Genomic DNA, 11,822 nt, shown 5'->3' with positions numbered 1-11,822 from the left:
TTGTGAAACCAAATCTGACCTATAGGCCAGACAGATACCAGCAGCGCATCATCTGAAAAGTCATCATATCCAATTTTGAACGTCTTTATCCCAGCAAATTCACTTCTATCGTCCACAAATCAAATATATAAACCTAGCCATCAATTCCTCATCACATGCTTTTTAACTTTCCTCTAGATAAAATCCACCTACAATAACAGTGCCAGTGAAGGCAGCCATCCACCAGTATGTTGCAATCGCATGTCTTACACTAGCAAAGTGGTCGATCAGAAAGAGCAAGAGAAACATGACCATCTCATATTGTTTCATCAAAACCATCAAATCTTAGAGAAACTCCAGCAGGCAAAAAGAAAGATCCTACAACCCCCCAATTAGCTTGGCTTGGTAAAATTGTTGAGATAAATTATTTCCGCGAGATATATCATAACATTTCCCATGGAAAGCAGCTACGCATGGTCATGTGATGTGCTCTGCTAGTTGAAGACCATACTCACCAAGTGACAGAAAAACAAAGGAAATCAGTCAATATAGATACTGGTAAGAAAACCTGACTTCGGCCCCTACCATTGCATGGTCGTCCAATGTGCCCAATCAACAGAATGAATAGAAACATATACCTGCCTTTTTTTTTTCCATTAAAAAAAGCATACAGGAAAAGGCATAGATGCCTACGTTTTAAAACAATGTTAAATATGGAGTTTTGCAAGGTTTGATAATTGACTCTCTGATCCAACATGTAACTGATGGCTTCAAAGAAGCATCTGTAATAATATGAAGGGAATAACTAAAGACTACGAACAAAATCAAATGCTTGATGCACCTCATAGTTATTCTCATTTCAGGAAAATAATAGTGATGCCTTTGGTCAAGGTTTTGGCTCTTCACATCACTAGATGGGGCTTAGGTAGTTAGCAAATCTGCCTGTCAATCAACAAAATAGAAGATAACGATAAGAAAGATCCATTCATTTTGCCCTACTTCTGTACACAGAAAACCTGAGAAAGCATATCAGAGATGGAAAAGCCAGAAAACAGCAGAGTATCTAGCATAACATGGCATGACTCTTATGCTTATATAAATTTAAAAATAGGAAGAAACTAGCAATGTTGCTTGCTATTCCAGTATGATCCACCACAAAATATAATAATAAGAAAAATTTAATAATGAAAATGTAGCTACTTCGATTAATATTGATTCAATTTCTTAACATGATGTTGTCCATAGAGGAGATGAGTAAATTATCAAACCACTTCACATAAGGTTGTGCTAGTGTTGACTCTTACAATCAAACCTTTTCCTGTAGAATTCTATAAGCATTGCATGCTGACACCTTCTAGTGGATAACAAAAGTGTAGAAAGTTAGGTGCTAAACACAAATTGCTGCAGTAGGCCTACCTTGTTTAGGGAAATCATTTCTCCTGCAATAGCTACTTGTACTTGCAAACTTCACTAAACACATCTTTGATGATGACCTCAAAACTGCCCTGATCATCAATTACATGTTTCCTCCAGGTTGACAATCATGCATGCTGACCAGCATTCGCAACCTTAGAGATCAACTCAAGAAAATCTAGCAAATAGCCTGTTCTTGCTGACTCAGATTTTATTTTGTCGCATTGATTGCTTTCTTGATAATTTCCTTTAGATGGAATGGAGAAATCTCACTCATATCTTTGATATACATTAATGGGAAAGAGAGGACATGAATGTCTCACCAAGCAAGAAATTACACAAGTGATGTTCATTTTGAATATTATCTGCAGGGAAAAACTATACCTTTGCCGAACGAAAAGCTTCAGCTATGGCTCATTGGGGCAATATATTTGATTGGTGGTAAGAAACAAAGTTGAAAAGGTCAAACAGGTTTTCACAGTCCCCATGGTGATTAAAGAACACGGTCACAAAGAAGAAATTGCAAAAAACAGAGATCAGAGCATATTAAGCTGACAAGATGGTTCCCTGACCTCAAAGAGGCCACTACAACCTCTTGAAAACTATGGACAACCGCAAATCAACTAAAGATTATTGTCAATATCCCAGCAAAAACTCTAAAACTAGAACTGAACCATTTTGATTTTGCTGGGATTGAGGTCAAAACTTTTGTAGTTTGGCCTCAAACTGATCTATGAGCCATTACTTGGTCCACATATGGGCTGTTTTGTGTTAATCTTAGTTTGTTTCATTTATTATGATTTAGAAAAATGGTATTTCAACAACAATAAAGTTGGAACTATGCCAGCTTTAAGAAACTTGAGGTACAAGTGAATGCCTTTTCTCTAAATGCCTAAAAGATACTTGAAGTTTTGAGAAATTTTTTATGGGGGAGCAAGCGGCTTGCAGAGTAGATTGGGCCTTGATGAAGTCAAGCACCTAGATCATGTGACAAATTTTCTACTGTGATGATCTAAGCCCTAACCGTATTTATGTTTTGTACATAGCCGGTCCCAAACCCTGATATAAGAGAAGGGTTGTAGTAGCTGATGGCCAATGTAAAATTATAGTCACATCCTATGAACATGAATCCATATAAGTTGATTTGAGTTGATGACTTCAGTGCTCATCTGGTTGCTAGGAGCATCGATGGAGCATGGTGGAGCATCAAAGTTATTTGATGCTCCAGGTGTGATTATAAGAAAAGATTGCATTTATTAGTATCTAGTTAGACTAATAGATATTAGGTTACTTTGCCTTCACATAACTCTAACATTAAGTTACTTGGCCCACAAGTTACTTTTTCTCCAAGTTACCTTTTTTTATTTTATTTGGTTACTTGGTCTTTAAGTTAGGGTAGGCTATATGTTTGTATGATATGGGAAAGCTAAACATAAACTTAAATCATGTATTTTATGATTTGCTTTCTTGAGAAAGAAAGTGGTTTTCTTTCCTCTTATCCATCCCTCTCTTTCTTTCCATGCCCTCTCTCTTGTTTCCCTCTTACTCTCTCTAGTGAATTTTTGTCTCCTCTTCCTACTCCCTTTTCCCTATCTATTTCTTTTATTTTATCTTCTTTCATCATCAAATCCCTCTCTTTAACCATGGCCTAGGATTTGATTACAGGTCAATAGTTTACCCCCAGCTTTAACCTTAGAACCTTAAAAGCCCTATTCCTAACATCAAACTATGTTCTCTAAACCTTTGAGCCATCCTAGAAAACTTCCACAATATCCTTCTTTCACCCCTGCTCCCTAAGATTGGATGTCAAGAACCAGAGAGAGCAAAACCCTAAAAATCCTAAACCATTAGGTCCACCAACACCTAAGCAGGTCATCCGCAAGTTGTCCTGCATCAGGCCTCCTCAAGTTTGGATTCGAAAAAAGCCAAAACATATGCAGGTGGTCAAGGAATTTATGAGATTTGAGATAAGAATTCCTTTCCAGTGTTTTAAACTTCAAAACCCAACAAGTATCTTCCTCAATCTCTCTAGGACAAATTCAATGTTTTAAAAGATGGCTCCCATGTGCAGGTGGTCAAGGAATCACATAACTCATGTCATGCACGTTACACATATGGGCACATATGCAGTTACTACTTCAAGTATTTAAAAAATAAATATATTAAATATAATAAATAATAGCAATATCTTTATAAATAATACTAATCACAAAATTATCTAGCAATTAGTGCTTACTACTTGAGATTTAATTCTTAGTAGCAATAGCGTTGGCATAATTAGCAGATTGACATTATCAATAGATATGTACCCAGCCTGCTTGAAACCCACATCCAACCCAAGAATTAGCTTGAACCTACCTTGTCTACATAGTCCTCCATAAGAGTGGCTTACATGTGGTGTCACAATGCTAAGAGGGTCACATATGTGGTCACAAAATGATAAGTAGGCTGCATATACATCTACACAATGCGAACCCTACCACATATAAACTCACAAAATGGTAAGAAAACTCTAGTATAATAATTGCATATAAGGCATGCGGTGCAGTCACTGGACCACATAGACATATTTCTCCTCATGCACCACACTTTGAGACATTCTATAAATTTATATAGACCCATTATCTTTGTGAGCTAACCTTGTAAATTTATCAAGAATTTCTTGAATTTTAATAACAGGCTAGCGATTTTCAATAAAGTTACTCGCTATAATGCATGTGAACATAAACATCCATATAAAAAAATAAATTTAAAAAAAAAATGATGTTATTAGTCCATCAAATGGTTGGCCAGAATGATTTTCAATGGTCCCAATGATTTCAAGTTGTTAATAACTCATGTTCCGGGCACAAGAATTTTGCTTCTCTAACATATTACATCAAATAATTTACATGCAACCAATTATGTTTATACAAATCAGCTTTTGATTGGATTTGTTTTATAAAAATAAAATAATGACTACTACAATAGCTATTGTTAGTGCTTATAGTTGAAATAAATAGCATAATAGCAAATTTTTTTATAAGTTTAAATTCTATACTATATTTAGTTAATAATGATAGGAAAAAATAACAATATTTGTATTTAAAATATGAGGCCTTTGAAACTATTATAACATTTATTAAGTTTAATATAATACATCATTTATGGCCCTCTTCTCCTTCAAACCACTTGGGATATGATTCCAAATCCTCTAACTTCTTTCGCATACATTTCATAATTAAATTAAGGAATACACGTTTCACCCACAACTAAAGCAATAATCATGGGAATCAAATCATGGGATAGGAATGCAAAATTGTTTTTAATCTTAATGCAAAGATACTTCCATCGTCATGGACTTCCAAAAACTTTGACCTGACCAATGCCAAAGATTATCAATTGGACTGCCATGCAACAACGTTAGATAATAATTCCATAGCAACCCAAAGCAAAATGGTCGAGGGATCTCCGACATGTTGGAGATGGGATTGTCATCCATAGTTGATCCCATCCTCTTTGGTGATCATCAACTAAGACAACCATACAAACTCATCCTCCTTGATAGACCTTTGTTCCTTTTCCTTGTTTCTCTTGATCCAGTAACTGTGTAGCAGTTGAAGGTGTCCTCAAAAGGAGTGTGGGGTTAGAGGATGTGTCAACGTAATGGGGAGCACATGTCTTAGACCCAGCCCTATAGGGAAAACAGAGGAGGAGAGGAAAGGGTGGAGAATAGGATGAGAGGGTATGGTGCTCATGTTGGTGAAGCAAAGGGATAAGAAGAAAAGGATGGAGAACAGAAAATGCCAACTAAACTAACTTAAGCTTTCATGCTTGAACCAAAGGTTTTGAATTTGCACTATACTCACATCCTTGTTATTTTAATATAAACTTGGGATGCGGAGCATAAAACAAAGGATAATATCATTTTTTAATAAAGGCATAAAAGCTTGGGAATATTCTCACTTTTATAAAGTGTGAGGACATTTTTCACTTAGTTGTTCAATATATCATGTCTTATCAAACAATTGAATGAAGTGTTGCACTTAGACTATTTGATATTTTATTTCTCTAGTTTATAATTAATCATTAGTTACAGTTTACAAAAAATCAAATAATACACCCAAATATTGCAAATAATAGATATCCTTTAAGATATTTCCTAAAAAAATATTTGACAAGTTGAATTTATCTTTAATTTATGTTTGCTGACAATTTTACCTAATTTTGACTTTAGGATCTTGTTCTTCTTTTTTAGCCGAAACTCCAAAACTTCAACCGATCTTGCCAAAATCAAGAAAAAAATCTTAATAGCCTCCTCCATCTACCTCCTATTATCTGGTGATTACTGGATAAATATTTAATGAAGTGAATCTTGCTCACGTATCATGGATCCATTTAAACAATTGACTACCATTTTCATGCTTTAGTAACTGCTAAGTACAGAAATTTTAGCTCAGCCTATGAGTACAAACAAAATAGAGGGTGAGTATTTGCGTAATGGTAAGGTTGTTCCATCGTGAAAAGGAGGTCAAGGGTTCAAAACAAAGAAATAACCTCTCTATATGGGGGTAAGGCTGTGTATATCTGATCATTAGCAGACTTTGCAATACTAGGAGCCTTGTGCACCGAACTGCCCTTTTTATGAGTACAAACAACATGTTCTTAAAATCAAAGACCTTCTCCAATTTACCAATACATATAAGAGTGTATATGGAGTAAAGATGCTTCTTCCTCAATTGCACCAAAAATCCCTACAAACAATCACCATTTGGTAAAATGAAATATTCACATACTCTAGTTCCAATAATGGTTGGCTTTCATTACAGATTATGACCTTCCCTTCCCAAAGAAGGCTGGTAGCAAAAGATAAGATATGAGAATTTTCCCAATTTTCAATATTTCTGTTCATGTAATACGCTAATGTGCTCCATTCATTTGTCTTCAAGGTGTATGACTATCACACCCCTCCCCATGAGCTCCCTATACACAATAAATGAGTGTCTAAGCATACCTACCTCACATACATGCCCTTTCTAAGTCCATTAAAAGTCGAACTGTGACAAACTTTGCTTGAGCACGATCTCCAAAAGGCAACTGATACTCCCTTCAAATAACTAACCAATCTCATTGATAATATCAAAAACCCTCATCCTATTGCACCTCTAACACTTTCATTATATCATGCTCTATTCCTATAAACTAGGGTTCCTTTCAGACCAAAGGAACAACCATATGCCTAAAGGTCTTGCTTCAATCCTCACCATGTAAATTACAAAAATATCCATAGCTCCAAGCTATCACCTCATAGCTTCCTAGGTCATGTACAAGCAAGGGCCTAAGTTGGGGAAAGACTAATACGCTTAGTGAGCAAAAGAGTAATGATGCCAACACAAATTTCAAAGTTCCAATTGCATCCAAGTAAATTCATATATTCCACCAGCCACAATCCAGTGCCACTCATATTGCTGGATCACGACTTCCACCCACGCTAAAACCTAGAACATCAATGTCATTTCCACAAAATAGAATAGCTCGAAATGCAGCCTCTAATTTAATATGACTAAGAGACTCTGAAACTACAATCTGTAACATACCACCCTACGAGAAACTGATAATGAAATCAGTTCATTACTTTCATCTTAAACAATAACTACAGCCCCATTAATGCTCCGATCCTACGTAAAACAGGCATAAATAAGATTTTGGGGACATTCTTTCTAGTTATTATTTATAAGTTCCTCACTTTGAAACCCATTGAGCCAAGAAAAAAAAAAATAGATAAAGGGAAAACGATGGATGCTCCTAATCTTAACAAATCCCAATGATGAACGGCCCCATTATTTGGAGAGAAAATGGAGATCACGGAGAAAAGGTGCCAACTTTACCTTCTAAACACGCGCTTGCTTCGACTGGAAGCCTGGAAACTAGGCGAGCCGATGCGAGGGCGCTATGGATCGGGAGCATCGACATCAGAATCAGTGTTGCTCTGCGGGAACTTCAATCGAGGAGGACAAAAGCTTCAGCCATGAATGGAAGAGAGCACGAAGAGAAGGGAAAAGAGGAGCACGATTACCTGGAAATCCGAGGAGGTCGTTGAATCCTTGGAATTGGAGGCCTCAAATGAAGAAGAGGAGAGGAAGAAACGGGTGGCCGAAAGGACAAACGTAGGAGGGTGGCTCTTCGAAGGAGAGAAGCTGCCAGCATTTTGAGGGCAGGAAGGAAGGAGGATGACTTCTGGCTCTTGCTCCCAAAATTATTGTCTGGTTAGCTTTTCTTTTTTTTTTTACTAACAAAAAAAAAAAAAAAGGAATTTCAAGACATGGTTTCCAATATTTATCGTAAGTTTAATAAAATAAAGATCATGATTTTGATAATGACATTGTTTTCATGGACCCTCGCCAAAACTATTATCGCCGCTTACGACGCCAAATTTGTGGCATACAGCATGATTTACGGTTATTAATATTAAAATACTAACTAATGAACATCTATTACGTGTGATAATTCGGCCCGTGGGTCAAAAGCCCACTAAGCCGACTTAGAAAAAAAAAAAAAAATAGGAAAGAAGACTCCCGATCGGAGTCTTCTCCTTCCCCGGTTCCGATCAGGAATCGGAGTCCTAGGGCCATTAAAAGACCCTGAGACGAGCTCTATAAGAACCCCCCTCCTCTCCTCTAAAAGAAGACACAACAGTCACCGACGATCGCCGGAGTTCTTCTCTGATTTTTCTGATTGAAGCCGCGGCCCCTCGACTCGTGCTCGCCGCGATTTCACGCCAGTGGGGGTCATCGGAGGCTGTGGTAAGTCCTTCCTCCTCTTCCTCCCTTCTCTCCCTTCTTTTCCATGCCGGTGGGCATGACTGCCGGTGACAGGAGTCGCCGGATTTCGTCAGAAAAGGAAAGCCATGTTCGGCCTCTCCCTTTTCCTGATTTTTTTTAAGGCGCCGATGGTCACGCCGACCGCCGGCTCTGGCCCCTCCGAACTTGGAAAAGTCGTCTCTTGCCGCCGGCCACCGTCGAGCAAGGTACGGCGGTGAATGGCCGGTCTAAGGTACGGGGACCTCTAGGTCCCCTATTTCGGCCAAAGAAGGCCACGGGAAAAAGAAAAGAAAAGAAAAGGAAAAAGAAAAGAAAAAGAAAAAGAAAAAAAAAGAAAATATATATATATATTTATATAATAATAATAATAAAAATAAATAATAATAATAATACACATGAGAGAAAGTTTCTCTCATCCCTCTCTAAAGTCTTTCTCTTTCTAAAATTGGACTCTCTCTACTTTCTCTCTCTAAAAAATTTTCTCTCTCTAAGAAGCCCTATGGATCTCCTATTAGGCCATCTTCTCCACTCCTAGGGACCTATGACCTTAAATCGATTTAGAGTCGAAGGAAGAGATTTATTGGACTGATCATCAAATCGGTCATTTCCTTATATTATGTAATTTTATTAAATATATGAAATAAAATTTATTGATAATTTAATATTTTAAATAGAACTGTCCGATTCTTTTAAGGAAGATTAAAAGGTCCAGGACGATCGAGGTAAGTAGATCTTATGCTCCTTATTTATTTTTAAATGATCATGTTTTTATGCAAAGAATTGCTATTGATGAAATCATAATTTTTCATAAAATAAAGATCGGTATATGTGATATGAAAAAGTATGTTTTATTGTAAACATTGATTTCATGAATATGTCTTATGAAAATAGCATCATTATGAAGCATGAATTTCATTATTTTTTCATCTATGTATACGTATGTTTTAAGAAAAAGATATAATGATTTCAATGGCTCTCAGATGGCTATGAATGAATCCCTTCGGGAAGGTCGATATCCGGAGCTAGCATCCACACGAAACATGGCCCTGCCAGTGGGTATAAAGTTGGCACATGAATTAAGAACTCTGTCGATTAAGAAATATAGTCCTGTCATGAGTATAATAGTGATCTTAGCACGAATATCTGTGAGCAATATTTTGAAACATGACATGAATACATGATGAAAATGATTTACGATTCATAATTGTGAAATATACATGATTTATATATGCATGATGAGCTTATAACTTGCTTTATTATATGTTCTATGAAATATTTATTTTTACAATAATTGTTATTTGCTAAATGATGCATTATCATAGAAAACTTATGCTTGATCCGATAAGGAAGCGGAAGTCTACTTACTGAGCTGGTGTAGCTCATATTCTTTTTGTTTTCTTTTTCATATACAGAGAAATAAGGCTAGGACTGATGGAAAGGGAATCCAGGCTTGATGATCAGCAAAGCAAGCTTGGAAATTTTGCACTAGGAATTCAGTTTATGTTTATGGATTGTAGTCATTATGAATTTTAAGGCTTGGATTATTTCATCTTTGGATTTAGATGCTCTGAACCAGTTTTGATTTAATTAAATATTTGAATTGAACTTTATTATTACATTTATTTGTGATACCTGTTATTATATTTAAGAAGATGAATTTTGGCTTCGTGTTATCGTGGGTCCATCCCTCGGTAGCATGGCCGTGTTATGTCCCAGATTTGGAGCGTGACATTTTATGGTATCAGAGCGAAAGGTTTACTCAAGGGTAGAACTTAAAACCTAACAGTGGGTAGCTAGGTTACGCATAGTTAGACTCTGACTTAAATTATTAACTGTACTGCAACTCTGTTATAAAATAATGTAATAATGTTGGCATTTGAATAGGAAGCGATGAGCGATAGGGAGGGCGAGACCTTGGCAAATATGGCTGCTAGGATAAGAAGAGCAAGATTGACGTCGCGGGGAGCTGCCAATCAACCAGTTGAGTGGGCTCCTGACGCACCGGCTACTCAGGTGGACATTGCTGGTGTATGTCAAGTGGTGGCTCAGCTTATCCAGCAGCAGGCACAAACTGCTCCTCGACCGATATTATCTATGGAGTCATACTATGAGAGATTCAGAAGGCTCAACCCACCTCTATTTGAGGGTGGATCTGATCCTATGGCTGCAGAGACATGGATTCGAGAGATGGAAAAGATGTTTGATGCCCTGCAATACCCTGAGAATGTGAAGGTCCGATTAGCCGTTCCTATGTTAAAAGGGAATGCTGAGTTTTGGTGGACTGCAATAAAAGCTGTCTATGGGAACAATGATGATCAACTCACTTGGGAAGAATTCAAAGAGATATTTTATGATCAATACTTTCCGGAGACAATGAGATTGATAAAAGAAAATGAGTTTCTAGCCTTAAAGCAAAAAGATGATATGACGGTGTTAGAATATGCTAACAAATTTAATGAGCTAGGCCGCTTCTACCCCCAGCTTATGGAGTTCGAAAGGGGTAAAGCTAACAGATTCGAACAAGGTCTAAGATATGAAATTCGATCCCGTCTGTCTTCTCATATTTTCAATAACTACAAGGACGTACTGGAGCGAGCTTTGAAAGTGGAGTCTGAATTGAAAAGAGTAGATCTAAAAAGAGGAGATAAGAAGAGACCGAGATCAGCAGGAAATCTAAAAGATCAGCAGAAAAATTTTAAAAATAATAACTCTGATAAGAAGAAAGAATCTACATCCTGCTCCTATTGTGAAAAAAATCACAATAGACCTTGTCTCAAGAGGATAGGAGCATGCTTCTTATGTGGTGAGAAAGGATATATGGCTCGTGATTGCCCAAATAAGAAAAGAGATGACTCTAGACCTAACAAACCAGTTGATCAAAAATAGAAAGGAAATGCACGAGTGATTACTTTAAACCAGTAGGAGGCCAATGCAAATGATCAAGTGGTGACAGGTATTATCCCAGTCGATTCTATTCATGCTCGTGTGTTATTCGATTCTGGCTCTTCACACTCTTTTATATCTCTCAAATTTGCTACTTCTTTGAATTGTGTGCCTGAAAAACTAAATGAACCATTATATGTTAGCATACCTTTTAAAAATATTGTTGTTGCTAACATTATTTTTAAGAATTGCATAATCCAAATAGAAGAAAAAGAATTAGTAGCAGATTTGATTCAGCTAAACATGTATAATTTTGACGTTATTCTTGGGATGAACTGGTTATCTTCGTACCATGCACATATTGATTGTTTTGGAAAAAGAGTGGTATTTCAAATTTCGGATGAACCGCAATTCTTCTTTCAAGGCGAAGTTCATAATACAGAACCCAAACAATCTTTGGGTATTATCTCAATCATGAACGCAAGAAAAGCTTTGAGGAAAGGATGCAAAGCAATTTTGGCCCATGTAGTAGACGCCGAGAAGGAAAAGATAAAGTTGGATGATATCCTAATTATCAAGAAATTTTTTGATATTTTTTCAGATGAACTACCCGGACTGCCCCCAGAGCGTGAGGTTGAATTTAAAATTGATATCACCCCAGGAACCGGACCTATTTCAAAACCTCCTTATCAGATGGCTCCCGTAGAATTACGAGAATTAAAAGATCAACTGTAAGAACTTTTGAAT

General features: G+C 36.8%; 1 long non-coding RNA gene across 1 annotated transcript; it reads right to left on the bottom strand.

The window, feature by feature from the left end:
* Positions 1-600: 600 nt before the first annotated feature.
* Positions 601-7,588, bottom strand: LOC105045433 (uncharacterized). The gene is made up of 3 exons (XR_832053.3): positions 7,448-7,588; positions 7,260-7,369; positions 601-921 (listed from the first exon to the last, which is right to left on the bottom strand). It is a non-coding gene; the product is annotated as an uncharacterized lncRNA (long non-coding RNA).
* Positions 7,589-11,822: the final 4,234 nt, after the last annotated feature.

The sequence above is a fragment of the Elaeis guineensis genome, chromosome 5, assembly GCF_000442705.2.
Source record: "Elaeis guineensis isolate ETL-2024a chromosome 5, EG11, whole genome shotgun sequence".
NCBI classification, from domain to species: Eukaryota; Viridiplantae; Streptophyta; class Magnoliopsida; order Arecales; family Arecaceae; genus Elaeis; species Elaeis guineensis.
This window is presented reverse-complemented; position numbering and strand designations above follow the sequence as displayed.